Genomic DNA, 18922 nt, shown 5'->3' on the forward strand with positions numbered 1-18922 from the left:
AGATGTGCAAACAACGCACGCAATTCGCCCTCTCGGTGAGCAAGTAGATCGAATTCAAGGTTAACTTCTTCAACACTCTAACTTGAATCACTCAGGCTGTGGTCATCCAGCTTTTAAAGGCAACCAAATTAGGAATTAAATGAACTAGAGCACAAACTTGTGTTACTTTAAATAACAGAGAAATATTGCTTCTCTCCACTGCAAAGAAACTTGACCCATAACTCATGTGACAACTTAAAAAACGAGGCAATTTCCACCATTTCAGGAGATTTTTGCAGCCTGCACCGAGGCCAAAGGTGGATTGTTGAAGATAGACGTATCTTTAAAGCATGGTCGATCCCAGTAATTTACATTGGACAGGAGTTGGTAGTTGAAATTAAATGCCTCGTCTCTCTGATGTTCTAAAGGTGTTGTTAGGGAGAAGTGAGCGCTTGTTTCTTCAGCTTTGCATGTGGTGTCCAGGAGCCGAAGATGCTCACGGTCAATACCACGGATAAGAGACTTGGGAATGATGATGGTCATATTGTCACTGTTGCACTGAACATTCACACCTGGAGCTAAATTAAAGAGACACAAAAATAAATTGTTTGGCTATGTTGGCTATGTCCGCAGATGGAGATGGGACTTTCTTTTATGAATCAATCAATCAATTTATTGTCATGGCGCGGGATGAGGTTGCCCTCTATATCCGAGCCAGAGGCTCATGTTAAAAGCGCATGACAATAATTAAAATACATTATAAAACAATAGAAACTAGTATAAGTAAACAATAATAAAAATAATTAAAGTTAAGCGAACATAGGCTGCACAAAGGATTTTAGCGGGCACTGTTGACAGAGCTCAAAAGAACACGTCTTTTCCACTGTCTTGTCCTTAACCCAGTCGCAATCTTGAACTTAAATGACCACTTCATTTTCTTTAAACCTGTAGCTGAAGTGCTTTAGTAGCTCTTTTACGTTTGTACATAGTATGTCTTTACCTGTCAGTTTTCTTTCAGCAGCTTTCAAATCCACCCTGCAATCTTTGTTAACATCTGTTTGTTTTTGTTTGGGCATTGTTGTTCCACAGTTTGGACAGACTCTACTGCTTTCTCTTTGAAGAATCTTTTGAACTCGCTTATTCAGATCATGTTCCTAAGACCCTCTCTCAATCTTCTACCCTGAAGCAACTTCCTTGACTTAGTCATGAATCAAGAGTTTGGGTAATCTACCATGTTCAAAAACAAAAACAAACCACACACAACAAAACCAGAAACAAAATGTCAGACACAACTACAAGTTTAATAGACATTTACCTCTTTCCTTAGTTTCTCTTGCATCTTATCTGTGTACTGGATCCTTCAGTGCCGTTGTTGATTGGGACCATGCAGTCACCTGTCACCTGGTAAGGCCTTGTCAAACATGTTAACAACCAGCTTCGAGTTGCTGATAGCAAGAATACTGATGTTAGTTGTAGAACAACGTGGCCCAACAAAATTCATACCTTGGAGATGGTATAAATGTTTCAGAACTAAACAAGAAGGTGTCTGCGAGACGAATTTGGTCCACGAAGATTGTTTCACCCTCAAACATGCTGTCGAAGAATTCATTGGTGGGAGCAGGAAAATGCTCATGGATTGGAGTGACGGTGGTGGATGGGGTAGTTGTGAGGTTTGTAGAGTCGTACTTTTTTACACGTACGTGCGTAAAAGAGTACAAGTTTTTATTGGCCACTTGTTTAATGAGGTCTCCCCATAGCGTGAGGCGTATGGTGTCACTGGTCAGTAATGTGCAGGGGTTCAGCATGGAAATCAAAAAGCCGTTTTTCATGATGACCTCGGGAATAGAGTCTGGAGAGTCAGGATTCCTTTGACAGTGACAAGATCGTTTTCCTTTAGCAGGCATACGTTTTCTAGAGTTGTAAAGGTCGGTTGATTGTTGGGAAGTGTAGTGTCATCCTACTGGAAAGTGAGCTCCTCATTGTTAAGAGGTCCAATGCTAGATCTTTTGCCGACAATGAGATTCTGCTCTGAGGCGTCTAGAATACTTGCCTTTTCTGTGATGTTAAGTAGAGTGATTTTTTTTAGTCTTGGTAGCCTCTCAGCAGAGTCTCCTTGCTGCTATCGTAGCAGACTACTCGTCGTTTATGACTGTCGCTGATTTGCAGCGAAAAGTAATTTGTGGATCCTGATCTGCTTTGTGCTGTTCTCCTTACTTTATGAACGTACCCTTTCAGACACAACTGGTTAATGTTTTCTTTGATTTGTGTACAGGAGCTTGACAGGCATAGAAAGCAGATGTAAAATAATGTTTTGATCTATCATGAGAAGAGTGGTTTTAGTCCAGTGGATCGAAATGCGCCAAGAAGCGGACGGAAAATGATGTTGCTAAAAAGGAGCCAGAGTAAATTTATAGTATGTGCAACATTGATTTTTTGTAGCCATTTTCATTGACATAGTGGTCACACTTGGAACAAGACTACAAAATCAGCTGTACTTAGCTAGATCATTTTAAGATGGAGAAGAGTTTTGCCAGTGAAACACGGTGTTGATTATATTATGTTATATAATTTGCAACAAACGAGTGAGGAGGGAATAAACCCGGTTAATGATATTAAACATATTTTCAAACTTTATTTCATTTCAAAGATAATAGTATTTTGCTTTTCCCATATATGTAGCTTGGCCGATAATTATTGCACAGGATAGGTGTGATAAACTTACAACTCTAGAATACAATGAGCTTGGTCAACAACTACTGCTTGAACAGATCGTTGATAGGGTGCGCTTTGAAAAAGCTCAATTTCCTTTTGACACGATAAAGCAGCTTCTGGATGTGTAAATAGTAGGTTGAATTTTGCTTTCTTTAGTAGCGACGAATTTGACTTGCTTGAATAGAGCTGTTAATTGTCCTCGCCATTCTTGGACTGTCTGACATTGAGGATTGTAGCTTTAACCTGTCCTTCAGAGCTTCTCCTGAGAATTCAACGGAAAAACGATGACAACAACAGGATTAATTGAAGAAGAGTTTCATGCGGATTGTGCCAATTTTGAGTTGATTTTGTTGAAGAATAGCCCTAGTAGAAGATGGAAAATAATTGATTTTCCGTATCCTGTCGGCAGGACACCAATGGTATCTCTTCCTAAATAAATTGCCTCCATGCACTTCACTCGTTTGGGTTTAAGATTAATGTTTCCAGTTCTGTAGCAGCTATCGTAAGGTCAACTGTGATTGGCCTGTGATGTGTGAAGGGTAGCGAGGGTAGCAAGCCAATAATATTACTCATAGGGAGACACGTGGTTCATCAGCGTTGCTGTAGTCATGGAGTCATTCAGTTATCGCTTGTTGTTGCTTTTATGCTCAGAGTTGCGGCCTTTATATTTCATAGCATCTAGGGTATCCTGGGTATTCAGGGTATTCTGAGTATCCAGGGTATCATCCAGGGTATCCAGTGTGTCAAGAGTATCCAGGGTAATCTGAGTGTCCAAGGTTTCCTGAGTCACAACTGCTACTCTATTGGCCGCAACAGTTCTTTTTATTTCCGTCACCACGATAAACCTCTTCCAGCACACCACAAATTCTACATATACATTTAGGTAGCATCGTCCAAGTTCCTCTACAAAATTGCTTCGAAGTAATGACATCCATTGTATAGCAGATCTGTAATGTACTTAAGAGTTGTTGAAGATGGAGGACAAAAAAAGAATAATATTTCTGGTTAACTTAATCTGACAAAACTGGCATCCAGTGAAAAAGTTTAAGTTGTTATTATAAACTTGCCATGTGCGTAAAATGTACTGTAGAGAGGTTGCCAAATAAACGTTTTTCTAAATTAGTAAAAAAATTAAACAAATAAATCAAATAAATCAAAGGAGACATTAAAATTATTAATAATACTGCTTCTGTAAATGCTTGTGCCTGATTGGTTGACCTCAAAATTCCCAAATTGTACCGCTTGCTGAACAATACTCTGCATTAAGGAGGACAGGATCAGGATCATCAACTGGCAGATGGGAAATGGCATATCCATAAGCCTTCAGAAAAAAACGCCTGCACACCATTATGGAAAACTTGCTCTTTGTTAGAAGCAACATCTCCAGATGAAATGAGACGTTTCAAGGTTGTCTTTGTGACAAATCCGACATCCATCTCAGTAGCTAGAAATAAAAAAGAACACGAAATCCATTAATTGTCTGAATATAATGCTACTTTGAATAGACATATCTATCCTTAGTTAAGAGTCTATGTTGTATTATGTGTAATGTTCCCAACGTTTCTGCTAATTAAAACTGTACATGATACGATATTCCAAGAAAACGTAATGTTATTGATTCTTTTATGAATTGATCAATACTAACTGTTATGGTGTTAACAAAATGTTTAAATGAGCACTTGAGACTTTGATATCCTAAAATACTTCCTTACCATATAAATGGTTTACAGGATCATGTTGTTTCTCATACGTCTTGGCTGCTTTAACAGTGACTTGGGCAACAAGCTTCCAAGCCAGCAGTGGGTAGAAATCGCTTCATTACCTGATTCATTGCACCAATCAGTGGCTCCTCTCCTTGTATGAAGATGTTAAGTTGCATGAAGATCTGCAGATCTGTTGCCTGGAAAAAGAGAAGGTACACTTCTGTTATGGGATCCTTGAAGGCATCCTTCTGGCTGTCAACTCTTGCTCAGATGAGAAGTAGCTCCTTAGTGAGGCATATGATGTGAGAATCCTTGTAACAGACTCTCCAAGTTCAGCCAAAGCTTGTTTATATGCTTCACAATTTGTTGATATTCCTGGTCGCAAAACTCAGCATATTCAGCTAGTTTGTTCTTTCGTTTAGTGGAGTAACCAAACCAATAGAACAGATCAACCATCATGTCTTCTGCAGCAGAACCAGTTGCACAGGAGAATGCTGAACTAGCTGCAGAAGCTGTGTTATGCATAATGAAAAAAGCTTACCTGAGTCAATACCACCTGTAATACCCAAAGATGACAGGTCATCTCCAAATATCTCTGTACCTTTCTTGCCTCCACTAGTCTTTGTCTTTTCAGCTGCACACTTGTGCTCCCTTTGGACCATACCCATCTTGTTTTCCTTCACTTCTTGAGCAGTCCTCTTGCACATGCCTAGTAAATTTATCTGAGTTGATATCACCTGCAGTCACCGTGATTGTTTTAAGGCTAAAATATCCCACGTTCGGTGCCAGTATATTGTAGAGTAAGCACAATTGTTTTATTTAATATGTTCAATGACAACTTTTCTCTGACATTATATAAAGTTTCAAGACAATTCAGGTGCCTTACATGAAGTACAAACTTTTTCAGCGAAGCATAAGAGTCATAGCATGGCAAAATAGATAAACAAACAAAAACAAAATAGATATTGAAATGAAATATTGGAAATGAAGGGAGATGTGAACACAAAACCACAACAGGATGATATTTCCAGGATTTCAAAATGCGATTTGTCTAGGGATCCAGGTAGATAAGTATACTTAAGTTCTTTGTTCTGGGCTTTGATCCTGTTGTTTGTGTTCATGATATTGACGGCCTGTTGAAAACAAAATGCATGTGCCCAATGATTGGAACAGTCCAGCCACACCTTCTCGCAGTATACTTGAACTTTGGCATTTCCTGCGTAAATCTTAGATTTTCTGAGGCTTTCAACTGCCTTCTGATAGAAAAACTCTGAGCTAGCATGGGCCATTGCTTGCTATAAACCAAGAAACAACTTTTGTTCACCCAAGTGTAGCCCATCTTTACCTGATTTGGCCCATCTCTGCCACGCATGTTTATGATGAAGCTAGACTGCAACATCTGTGATCTCACTTTCTGTGACATTTATTTGTGCCATCAATTAATCCACCATAAAATATTTGGGTTTCCCCTGTGATTCCAGCCCTTTATTATGTAAAGGGCTTTTGAGATAAACTCCTTGTCTTTCTTTTGACAAAGAATTTCAGCCACCACCTAGTACCCAACATTGGTGTGGACACACACAAAGAACAAAGGAATGGCACACTTTGTGGTTTTGTATGTTTTTGTTTACTATCATACCTGAGGAGCAGCCTCTGGTGGCATTTCTTTTGGTGAACAAACAAAAACTTGCTTTTACTCCATCGTTTTCTTTGTCCCTTGTCCTCAAGTAGAATCAAGTTAACAAAGAAGCCTGGCTCCACTGCTCAACTTTTCACTTGAGTGATTCTTGGTCACCACAGTACTTGTTGGCACTGATGACTCTTTGAATACAACTCGACAAATCTTAGTGATCAGGGATAGATCTTCCATTTGACTTTCTTGGCTTCTGCTGACCTGTAAATATTTCTTTTTCAACGTATTGCTCCAAGCATTTGCGTATCACATCAGGGCTAGTTATATTGTTGGTAACCAGCTTGCGGATCTTTCTTGCTATTTTGGAATGAATTGAGTGCCCAACCACCCAAAATAGAACCTGGCTGTCTTACTGAGGCACTTTCCCGTCTGCATGTCATTTTTCATCTGCCTGATTCCCATCTCTGAGAAAGTGAAAACTAGTCTTGTCAAAGCAAAATTTATGTTCTTGTGTATTAAACACCAGATACAGGAGTAATTTGATAATTTGAGGTTGCACCTTCATGCCCAAGGAAAGAAGCAGGAACTAATTTTAAAGAAAAAGAAACATTGTTTAATTTAGCAAAACTAACTCAACTGATTCAAAACATAAAGTAATGTTATTTTCAGAAATATTTGGAAATTGTATGATTGCTCTTATGATCTTAGTTTAACTTACCTTTGCAACTATCCGGCTGTTCTTGTTGGTTGGTTTGGCTTTCAGAGATTTCCTCGCTAATTATATTTGTTTCTTTTTCAGCATTATCTGTCAAGCAAGAGAAAAGAAAACAGTTATACCCAATGTTTGCTGTATCATTATGTAGTTTTTCTGATACCATGATACTAAACTGCAAAGTTAGTTCACCTGTTTGGGTCAGGTTTGTTTCCTGGACCGTGTTTCTGTTTCTTACAGTTTTGTTAAACGTTGTTTGTTGGACAACACCCCTGAACTTGGAGAAGGGACCCCATAAGATCCACCTGGCAATACAGACTGTGTGGTTTTGCTTTGTCCCAACCCCCCCTGCCAGGCTGGGTAATATCCTGGTGCCATAGAGTTGGCTTCCATAATTAGGCATTGTTGGGTAGGTGGCGTGTTGATAATATGGCTCACCACCTTTGCCTTTGTGGGGTTGAGAACAGTGTATACAAATATGTTTGACACACATGTATGATGAGGGTTTTGGCGCAAATGGCAACAAATAGCTCGGCTCGCTAGCTCGCCTCGCTCTTTGTTGCTATTTGCGACCAAAACCCTCATCATACATGTGTGTAAGCGCGAGCGGCACGCAAAAAATCGAGAGCGGCATTGGTGCGCCAGAATTATTTTTCAATTGAACAAATATTTTTCTTTGGTATATACAACAGATGGCTGCAGCAAGATATTCGTCAGAAGTTTTGCAAGCTATGATGGAGGAAAACCTTCGTGAATTTCAAAGAAACCCCCAAAGAAACAATATGTTTTTTGTTGCAAGAACTAATTTTGATGATTGGCTCCGTGTATGGAAAATGAACATACCTGAATCTGACAGAAATAACAAAGATCTTTTCACTTTTGCAAGAAAAAACAAAAAAAAGTTTTATGATCTTTTATTAAGTGAAATTAATGACTTAAAAACCTTAAAAACGAGCTTTGGGTTGGAAGTTAAATTTTATAAACAAAAAAACGGTATAACAGAATATATGTGGCATTATTTTAAAGAAAAACAACCGCACGTTTTTAATGAACATAATAAACAACAGATAAAACAAGAGTTCGATAAATTTATTGAAAGAGCAAAGGGAGAAATCGAGTCTTGGTCAGAGAGAGGCTCAGGCTGGGTTATTGAAAGAATAACAGAAGCGTACGTTAATGTTGCACGCTATCAGCCATTGCGGGGAGGAACATATTTACCTCTTCCAGCTAATTTGGCAAAAAAGAAAGCGATTGTTAACGTAAGAAACAGGGATAACGAATGTTTAAAGTGGGCTCTGAGAGCTGCTTTATATCCACCTGCAAACGGCAAAGACCCCCAAAGAACAAGCAAATATCCTGTTAACGATGGAATTAACTATGAAGGAATTGTTTTCCCAACGCCGGTAACACAGATTGACAAACTTGAGAGGCAAAACCCTAACTTAGCAATAAATGTGTTTGGCTGGAAAGACAATAGTGTGATTGTGCACAGAATGAGCGAAAAAGAAAACACCATTCCTCGCATTTGCCTTATTTTGATTGAGTCAGGATTAATATAACACTACTGTTTTGTAAAAAGAGTGAGTGCTCTTCTTTTTAATCAGAGCAAAAATAAGAACGCAAAACACTTTTGCATGATGTGCTTAACAGGTTTCACAAGACCTGACTTGCTTGAGAACCATAAAAAATATTGCAATGGTGTGAATGGCAGGCCAACAAGGATAGAAATGCCAAATGATGGAGAAAACACCCTTTCTTTTCAAAACTATCACAAGCAAATGAAAGTGCCATATGTGATATATGCTGACTTTGAGGCATTGGTAAGAAAGATGCAACGATGTGAACGCGAAACGCTCAAGGACCGCCAGAAGAGAAAAGATCTTGGTGAAGAACTGGAAGACTTGGAGCAAAAAAGCTACACTGAAAAGACAGAACAGCACGAGGCATGTGGTTTTTCTTACACTGTAGTAAGGAGCGATGGCATAAACAAACCTCCAGTGACCTACAGAGGTAAAAACGCAGTTGAAGTGTTTTTGAAATGCCTTTTAAGTGAAGAGAAAAAAATAAGATTTGCTTTGTCAACACCAAAGCCACTTGTGATGACGGCAAAGGATTGGGAAGAATACAGAAACGCAACAAGTTGCCACATTTGCAACGAAAGTTTGATAAGAGATTCCTTTTTTGACTCAATGCCTGTTTGGTGCCACGACTCAGGCCGTTATTGTGGTCAAAGCCACAAATGTTGTTATTACGTGGCACTTAAAGAAATAGAATTTGTAGGCCCAAAAATAGAAAGAAAAGCAAAAAATAAAACAGATCAATGGATTGCAAAAACCCAGGAAGAATGTTTGTTTTGCTCAGAACCTTTTATGAAGAAAGATTATAAGGACTCTGTAAAAGATCATTGCCACATAACAGGCAAGTTTCGAGGAGCTGCGCACAACGCATGTAACTTGAAATTGAGAATAAAACCAAAAACAGACCAAATACCAGTTGTTTTTCACAACTTAAAAGGCTACGACGCACACCATTTAATGCAGGCTATGACTAAGCTAAAGCTTCCAACAAAGGAAGAGAAAAAATGTGGTGCAAACAACATGGATGTAAAATGTGTTGCCAACAACATGGAGAAATACATTACATTTTCATTTGGAGGGCTAAAATTTATTGACAGCTTAAGTTTTCTTTTAACGAGCCTTGAAAAGTGTGTAGAAAGCACTCCAAAACAAGCTTTAAAAATAACAAAAAAACTTTTCTTTGAAAAAAGTGGACTGTTGTTGGACGATGGAACATATCCATACGAATACATTGAACAGTGGGAAATGTTTAAGGAAAATGATTTGAGCCAAAGTTTTTTTGAAAAACTGTTACAACCAGAAGAAAAAGAAAATATTATAAGCCGACTTGGGATTTTTACTAACGAAAAATTAAAAACCATTTTTATTGAACAATACGAAAAAGCAAAAACCATTTTTCTTGAAAACTTTGAACTGTTAACAAAAAAAGGAATTTATCCATACGAATACATAGACTCATGGGATAGATTTATAGAAACAATTTTACCAAAAAAAGAAAATTTTTACAGCAAGCTTAATGATGAGCACATAACAGATGAAGAGTATAAGCATGCACAAAACGTGTGGAAAACCTTTGGCTGCCAGACGTTGGGTGACTACCACGATTTGTACGTACAAACTGACGTTACTCTTTTGGCAGATGTTTTTGAAAACTTCCGAAAAATATGTCTTGAGAAGTACGGGTTGGATCCTGCAAATTATTACACATCTCCAGGCCTTTCTTGGGACGCACTATTGAAAAAGACAGGAGTACAGCTTGAGCTACTGACAGACTACGACATGCATCTTTTTGTGGAAAGAGGAATAAGAGGAGGAATATCAATGGTCAGCAAGAGATACGCAAAGGCAAACAATCCTTATGTTGAGGGGTATGACGAAAAAAACCCAAAAAAATACTTAATGTACCTTGACGCTAACAACCTTTACGGGTGGGCAATGAGCAAGCCGCTGCCAAAAAGTGGTTTTAGATGGAAAAGAGTTATGCCGACAGAAAAAGAAATTATGAAGAAAAAGGAGTCTGCAAAAGCTGGGTGGATATTGGAGGTTGATCTTGAATATCCCTCTGAACTGCACGATGCCCACAACAGCTACCCGTTGGCACCAGAAAAAAAGAAAATAAATAAAGACTTATTTTCGCCTTACCAAAAGAAATTAATAGAAGATCTTAAATTTAATCAGCCTGACTGTGAGAAGCTTGTGTTGACACTTGAAGACAAAACTTATTATGTTGTACATTATCAAAACTTGCAGTTTTATCTGAAACAAGGAATGAAACTGAAAAAAGTTCACAGGGTGTTAGAGTTCGAACAAGAATGTTGGATGGAGCCTTACATCAGTATGAACACAGAATTCAGGAAAAAAGCGAAAAACGACTTTGAAAAGAACTTTTACAAGCTCATGAATAACTCAGTTTTTGGAAAAACAATGGAAAATCTGCGTAATCGTGTTGACATAAAAATAGTTCGAAGCAATGAAACAAACAAAATAAGAAAATTGATTGCAAGTCCACTGTACTCAAGGCATGTAATATTTTCTAACGATCTAGTTGGAATTGAAATGAGAAAACCCCATCTTCTTCTTAACAAGCCAGTCTACACGGGAATGACAATTCTTGACAACAGCAAGATATGTATGTACGATTTTTATTACAACCACCTGAAAAAGGTATACGGTTCAAAGTGCGAGCTACTGTACACGGACACAGACAGCTTATTGATTGAAATAGAAACAGAAGACGTTTACGAAGACATGAGGGTTGACAAAGAAAAATATGACACAAGCGACTATCCGAAAGAGCATCCACTACATTCTGACGAAAATAAAAAGGTCTTGGGAAAAATGAAAGACGAATTTGCAGGAACCCCTATAAAAGAGTGTGTTTGTCTCAGACCTAAAATGTACTCGATAATGACTGAGGGAGAAAGTAAAAAGGTTTTGAAAAAAATAAACGACGCATTTCCGGGAACATACATATCAGAATGTGTTTGTACGGAAACGAAAGTGTTATCAATAAAGACTGATGACGAAGATGAAAAGATTTTAAACAAAATAAAAGACGAATTTCCCGGAACATACATATCAGAATGTGATTGTAGGGGGCCAAAAAAATTATCGATAAAGGCGGACGAAAAAAAAATAAAGAAAGCAAAAGGAGTACAAAAGTGTGTAGTAAAAAAGAAAATCTTGCACGAAAATTATTTAGAAACGCTTTTTGGAACAAAGCAATTATGGCATGGAATGAACATACTTAGAAGCGAGGGTCATGAGATTTACGGAATGCATCTCAACAAGGTCTCGCTGTCGCCTTTTGACTCAAAGCGATGGATAGCGGATGATGGGATACATACAAATGCTTACGGATATAAGCCGACATAAACAGAACTTTTATAGCTTTTCTGGTGGTAACTGTGTATTTGGAGGAATAATAAGCAATTCTTCACGCACAAAGCCGCGCTTTGGACCATCATGCAAGTAATAAAGCACTGGCTGATCAGGTTTAGTAACAGACCTTTCGATGGTGTAGACTTTTAATGACCAAATCGGATCTGTAGCCCTTTTTACGCCGCCTTCTAGCTCGCCAGGTTGGAAGAGATAGCGCACATTAACGAGAGAGGGTATTTTTTTTTCTTTCTTGCCAACAGGCCTTGTATATTTTGAGGACGGTTTGGACGAAACAGCCTTTTCTTTGATTGCAGCAGCAGGTTTTTTTCCAGTAAGACTGGTAACTTCGTTGTTCAGAGCGGTAACAACTTCGGGAAGCCTTTTTACCCACGCTGTCAACCGCTGGCCAGATGGCAGGTTCATCTCGACACCGTACTGATAACCAAACAGGCGCCCTGCCAGTGTTTGATTAAAACGTTCAACAATAGCTTGATCTCTGTGGATATTAACACGTCCGCGTCTAATATAGGTTTTGTGATTTTCCATTTCTTTAGTAACAGCTCCCATGAATTCGCGACCAGGGTCAACTTGCAGCATCTGTGGCCATTTTAGTGCACTTCGCCTGTAAATTGTCTGAAAACCTTTTGCAACCTCAGTTGAATCTTTGGAGGTCAAAGGCTCGGCCTCTTTGAAACGGCTGGCAACGTCAACAACAGTCAGCGCGTATTTGTAAACTTTTCGCCCTCGCGGCAGTTTGTCGTGTGGCAGAAAAAGAAGGTCCGCCTGGTGGACCGCGTTAGGAGAAGAAACATCGAATTTTGGGCGAGGAACGTATCGTGGTGCCGGAAGGTAGATCTGCCAAAGGGCCTGCTTAACGAGCCACTTTTTAGCAGCATCTTCGGAAACCTTGGCCGCCTCGGCTAATTTTTTTTATCGCAGCAATTCCCTTCCAGTAGCCCTGGGGGCTATAGTAGACTTTTGAGATCTTTGCATCCATGCGTATACAAGAAAAAAAAAGAAACGTTTAAAGAAACCGAAAGGCAGCGTACCCAAGTGCAAGCGCCCCAGCGCCAACGAACATAAGTTCACCTTGTTTCTGCTGCTCACTTGGCTGATAGAAATCAGAGAACTTGAGTTCTTTCGGAGGAATCATTTGTTTGTCAGGATGTGCCTGGTTGTAGAGTTTGAAAGCGTAGTCTGTGTTCGTAAAGTTTTGTTTCGCTTGCTGTTTGATCTCATTGTTGGTTTCGATCCAGTCGAGAAGCTTCGTGCGGTCGCGAGAGTACTTCGCGTAAGCTGCCTGGTAAGCCTCGAGAGCTTTGTCGTGTCTTTCTTTTTCTTTCAAAGCGGCGTCATCTCTGCCACCCAAAGCTCGAGCAAGATAGTTGCCGCCAATGAAAGCAGCAGCGTTCAAGATAGCTCCGCCCGCCATAATCGCGATGCTTGCCATAGTAGAACTTTGTTATTATATTATGCGAATTTTTTTTAATTGGTGGGGAGAATTTTCTGGTCCTCGAGATACTGTTTAAGTGCAACGCTGCCAGCCATGACGGCTGTGAACTTTACATAGTTCATAAAACTGCTGCTTGGGTCGGATGTGAAGTTTTCTTTCACAACTTTTTTAGCAGCCCAGCCGATTCCGGCGGCGAGACCTGTAAGAGTGGCAGCATCCTTGAGTGTTTTCACGAGCTTGTTGTCCGACATGGCGTTTTGATATAAAAAAAAAAGAAATCTTTAAATTAAAAATAAAAAGAAATCTTTAAATTAAAAATAATTTTAATTGGTAAAGACATAAATTAGAAAATCGCTTGCTTTTAATTTGGATTCCTGAATTAAAGCAGCCATTTTTTTTGTTATTTCAAAAATCAACACTGAACTTCTATCTTGAAGCCTTAAATTTTCATCTTGCAAACTTCTAACTTCTTCAAGCTTCTCTTTTATTTCTTCTTCATTTTCTATTTTTTCACACGCGGTTGCAATTTCTTTTAAAACCTCATAATCCCTTTTAAAACGTAAAACATCATTTTCAAGTTTATAGCGCATTTCGCAATATTTTTTCAATGCTTTTAAAATCTCAATTTTGTCGGGCATTGTGTCGGGCATAGTGTCGGTCATTGTTTTGGACATTGTCGGTATAATAAATGAAAAATAAATGTTCAAAAGAAATTTTTTAATCCATCGGACGGATTCCTCTTTTTGAGCCATTTTGGCTTGTTGGTTGCGGAATTCTAGAGCCCGTTTGGCGCGTGTCTGAAGAACGCGTTGCAACCCTTCCAATACTTTCTGCTGTAACTGGTGTGTCATCAGTTATAAGAGTTGGCGGAGCTTTAAATGTTGGACTTCTTTTTTCGTTTATAAAGGCTTTTATGTCTTCGCGTTTCACATAAGTTGTAACGATTGCAACGCCGATACCAAGCAAAGATATCCATTGATTTGTGGTGAGACCGCTTGATTGCGGCTGAGCCTCGGGCGGAGCTGGTTCCGTTACGGCCGGTGGTGTTACATTTCGCTTTGCAGCCGCAGATTTCTTTTCCTTTTCTTTTGCAATTATTGCAGCAGCCTCGATAGAAGCTTTTTTCTGTGCTTCACGAGCCTGTTTTGTTTTTTCTGCAGCAAGCTTGCCAGCAGCAACTCTCTTTGGATTTTTGGCAGGCTTTGTTGCAGGAGTTGTTGAAGTGACAGGAGAAGAGGTAGAAACAGGAGTTTCCAATTCACGTTGTTCGAGCTCGGCCATTATATTTATGAAAAAATAATATTTAAATAGAAATTTGCTCAGCAAGATCTTTTGCTAAGCAATTTCTAAGCATTGCTCATTAATTATTCAGTATTTTCTTAGCTTTGTTTAGGAAGTCTTGTGAGTATTACTCAGTAAAGGTGCCTTCGGAGCTTTTTTCCGTGGCGCCCTGCCGCTCAGAGGCGATTTCATCAAGATCTGACTGTTTTTTTGATGAACTTGCTGAGTCGTAATCAATATATTTTGCTGTTATCAAAGCAGCAGAAGCAGGAGCAAGAAGCTTGCCGTAATTGAAAGACAAACTGCCGACAAGATTGGAAAGCTCGCTGTTTATAATGTAGTCATTTTTAAGCTCTTTTTGTAAAGCTTCAATATTTTTCATGGGCACAAACAGACTTGCTGCTTTTGTTAAAAGAGTTAGCGCGCTGTCAATAAGATTTTCCGTTGTCTTGGTGCCAACGTATGCCTCATATCTCTTGAAGTACTTTTCAACTTCTTTATCTGTAAAGCGCTTCACCTGCTCGTGTGTCAGCTGCACACCGATTGCTTCTTTGGACTTGCCTGTTGAAACATGGATTGCAAGCCGTTCACGCAAAGCAGGAATGTCAGGGCCTTGAATGAGTGCCATAGCGCTTTCTGTACTTTCTGGTTCAGCTCCTAGCAGTTCCATTACGGAAGCTAATTCTTGTTCACTTGCAGCGCCCTTGACGCTCTCGGGAGGAGAAGTTGCGAAAGGGTCAGCCATTTATTACTATAAAAAATATGTTCAATAAAAAAAAATTGTTCCGTAAGGGTGGCGATGAGAAATGACAAGATGCGAAAACTTATTTTTTTTTAGCTTTAAAATGATTTCTTTGTAATCCTTATTGGCAAGTTCGCCAGCGTAATCCTCAAAGATTGCCTTCGTGGTCTTGGCAGAGGGGGTGTAAAAGAAAACGATTGCCGCCACATTTTCGCGGAATGAGGCTGTTATGCTTGTCATTTTTTGAGTTAACACCCATATGCTCAAGCCTGCGTGGCGAGCAGAGAAAGCAAGATTCACCAATTCACCTGTTCTTCCCTTTACATCTTTCGATGCAGCACAGTCGTCGAGGATGATAAGCGTGTTCGTACCCTCAAAAAGAAATCTTGAAAGCCTTAACCAAGATTCCACCTCGTGCTGCTCGCAAATGAAAACAAAAAATCGAATATCTTCCTCAGCAAAGCGATAATAAGTCTTGTTGTGCTCGAAAGTCGGGCAGATGAGCACGATGTAGTCAAACTTGCCTCGGAAAGGGCCACAAAGCTGATTGACCACGTATCTTGTTTTTCCTGAGTTCGTTGGTCCCACAATGAGGGCGTTGAAGGGTATATTGGCAGGATCCATCTTCGTTCGTATATTATAAAAGCACAGATTCTAACTGCCTGCCAATTATATTCATTTGGGCGTCGCTGATTACGTAAATGTGGCAGTTCAAATTACCTGAGCCGCTTGCTTTCCTCTCTAGCTCAAGCTGGACACCGTCCTTTGTGTTCACAAGGCGCGTGCCGCTTCCGTGCATCGAGTGGTCAGCCATGGAACGCAGATCAATAAGAAGGCCAAACTTGTCTTCTGTGTAAAACTTTTGCAGAGTCATGTGCTGCGTTTTATTTTTTTCTTTCATGTAGAATCTTTTAACTTCTCCCCAAATGTCCATTCCTTCGATGCCGTTGTTGTACAGCATGTTTGGCGAGCCGTTGACAGTGATGCTTACTTTTGTAAGGTCCGGGTTAATGTACTTTTCCGAGCTCCTTGCACCTTTGTTATATTGCTCAATAAATAGGAGCAAGATACCTTTCATGGACCTCCTCTGCGGGTTGACCCTTAGATTCAGACGTGTGTCGGAGCCTTTTGCAAAAGTCGTCACTTTATCACGCTGGATGTGGTCGTAAGCGAACTCTTTGCCGCCCGAATAAGCGCTGAACGCTTCATCTGCAATTTCCTTGCTTCTTATCATCTCGTACTCCAGCTGGATGTTTGTCAACTTGTATTTCAGTTTTGTTGTATCTGAGCCTCTGACCACATGTTCGGCTGCCGCGAGCTTCAGTTCGAACACAAGATCGTTGTATAGTGCCTGAGGATAAAATGCCCCATGGTCAGTTAAAATCTGGTGATCCAGTCGGATTCGGTATTTATTACCATAGAGCTCATTTAGCTTTTTTTCTGCTTCGACTCCTGAAGTTTTCTTATCGCCAGCATTTGAGCGAATTTTGTTGAGGTCCTCGCTCTGAATGCCCTCTGGCACCCTGTCGTCGCGCTCCTCCTGCGAAAGGAAAAAATCCTCAAATATTTTGTAGATGTCATAGCCCACCGTGTCCTGCACGACGGTGCCTTCGTACTTTACAACAAACTTGTCGACCAGAGCTCGGCTGACGTTGTCAACCAGAAAGTTGTTGGCATGGCCTCCGCTCAAGTCGATGTTGAAGCGCAGCGCCAGCGAGCCAGGCACAATGACCTCGTTTTCGTTCAGCTTGGGCACTGAAACATACAACGTTTCCTCTGGATTGGCTTCTGTGCGGTCAAAAGTGATTCGTTTTACCGCGCGCTCGGCTTTCAGTGCGCCGAGTATTTTCTCTGTGCGTCCCGGTCGAAGGTTTTCTTGAACAGCAGCCATCTCTCGATTGGTTTTATTGTTAAATTGAAAAGTTTAATTTGAAAATATATATAAATTACGTGATGGCGGAAGGTGGTGGTGAGTTTGGATACGAGGACCCTGATTTGGACCAAGATCTTGACCACAACAGTGATAACGATGATGAAGAGGAACAAGAGGTCGACACAACCCGACCATTTCAGCCCGGGGAGGCATCCACACCCTACCATGGGGGTGAACAACATGAAATGCAAACGATGCAGCACGAACAGAGCGGGCTGTCTGACACATCCTACGTTGAAACACCTTTGTTGGGAAGCTTTATTCATCAAGATGACAAACCGGCAATGATTGACAGAGCTAAAGATTTTATCAAAAGAAAATTCCCCAAAGTGAACTTCGCAAAATTAGACCCAATAGGTTTTAGCAAAAAGAGTGGCAATGAAACTACAATTGTATCCTTTGGATCAAAAGGTGGCGAGACCGAAATTTTCAAAAAAGACGGAACTGGCCTTCTCAAAAAATTCACAGACAAGTTTAAAGCCCCCCTTGGGCCAGAAGCGGAATCTCTGATTGCTCAAGACAATGAAGAAATAAGAGAAAGCAGACAAAGATTAAGAGAAGCTGAACATCAACTACAACAGGCAGAAACAATTGCCATGCAGAAAGAAAAAGCCACCCAAGAAGTAGAAGATCTCAGAATAAGAATCGAGCGAACTCAAGCCAAGATTGATCAACTTGGGTCAAATGTTGAAAATGAATCAGAATTGCGCAGACTTAAGCAACTGAAAAAAAATCTTGAAAAGGATTTTAAAAACGCAAAAAAAGAAGTTGCTGCTCTTGAAAAACAAGCTAAGCAAAAGGCAAAAGAACAAACACGAGTCGACCAACTAAGGGCAAGCCTCGCTGCCAAAGAGAGCGAAAGAAACACTTTGCAAGAAAGGCTCAACGACACAAGAGCGTTGGATGATCTTAAAGAGCAAGAAGATGAGCTCAAGCGCCAAAACGAGGAAGACAAAAATTATTGAGGATGAGAATGCCTCCCCCACTGACAAACAAGCTGCGGAAGAAAGAGTTGCAGAAAGAACCGAGGAGCTCGGACGCTTGCAAACGCAGATTGCCGAAAGAGAAAGAGCGCTTCCACTTCGTGAGAGGATCAAAGAGATCTTCAAAAAACATGGCGTGACATTAACAGCAATACTTCTTGCTGCTGGTGTCACGATTGGTTCTGTTATTGGAGCCATTACAAACTCTTTGAAGGCCACCGGCAAAGCGTTGGGAAAAGGCCTAAGTGATATTGGCTCAAAGGTAGCATCAGCTCTGCCTGGTCTCATTGGCTCGATTGCGAAATTTCTTTTCAAAACCGCTGGTCAAGTAATTGGATTTCTTGCAGAGCACACCTGGCTGCTTATCCTTGCTGTGGTTGCTTTTCTTGTTGAAAAATACATCAAAAAGAGACGTTAGCGCATAAGGGTGTAGAGCAAAGCTGCTGCTCCAACCGCGCCAACAGCGACAGTTGCTTTGTTTATTTCGTGTGAATCATTGGCTACGGTCTTCGTAGGTTTAGCGCTTTGCGTGTTGCTAGCTTGTGTTTCAGCAGCGCTTGCTGCAGGTGCCTGATTTTTTTTTGCTGTGGCGCTCTTGTGTATAGGATTTGAAGGGTGGCTGTTTGGTGGGTTGATTTTTGATTTTCCTCCCGCCATCAGTTTAAGAGCTGCTTTTTTTGTAGCTTTATTAACCTCATCATTCACTCCTAATTTCATCCCAACAACAGCCTGCTTAAGCTGGGTATTGTAGCCAACAACGCTTTCTGTGTTTATCACCATTCGAGCGGGCATAAGCCAGGCACCTGGGCAGACTGCAAGGTTAAGCCGAACCT

This window comes from Oculina patagonica, chromosome 4 (genome assembly GCF_052425735.1).
Source record: "Oculina patagonica isolate OP01 chromosome 4, crgOcupat, whole genome shotgun sequence".
NCBI lineage: Eukaryota > Metazoa > Cnidaria > Anthozoa > Scleractinia > Oculinidae > Oculina > Oculina patagonica.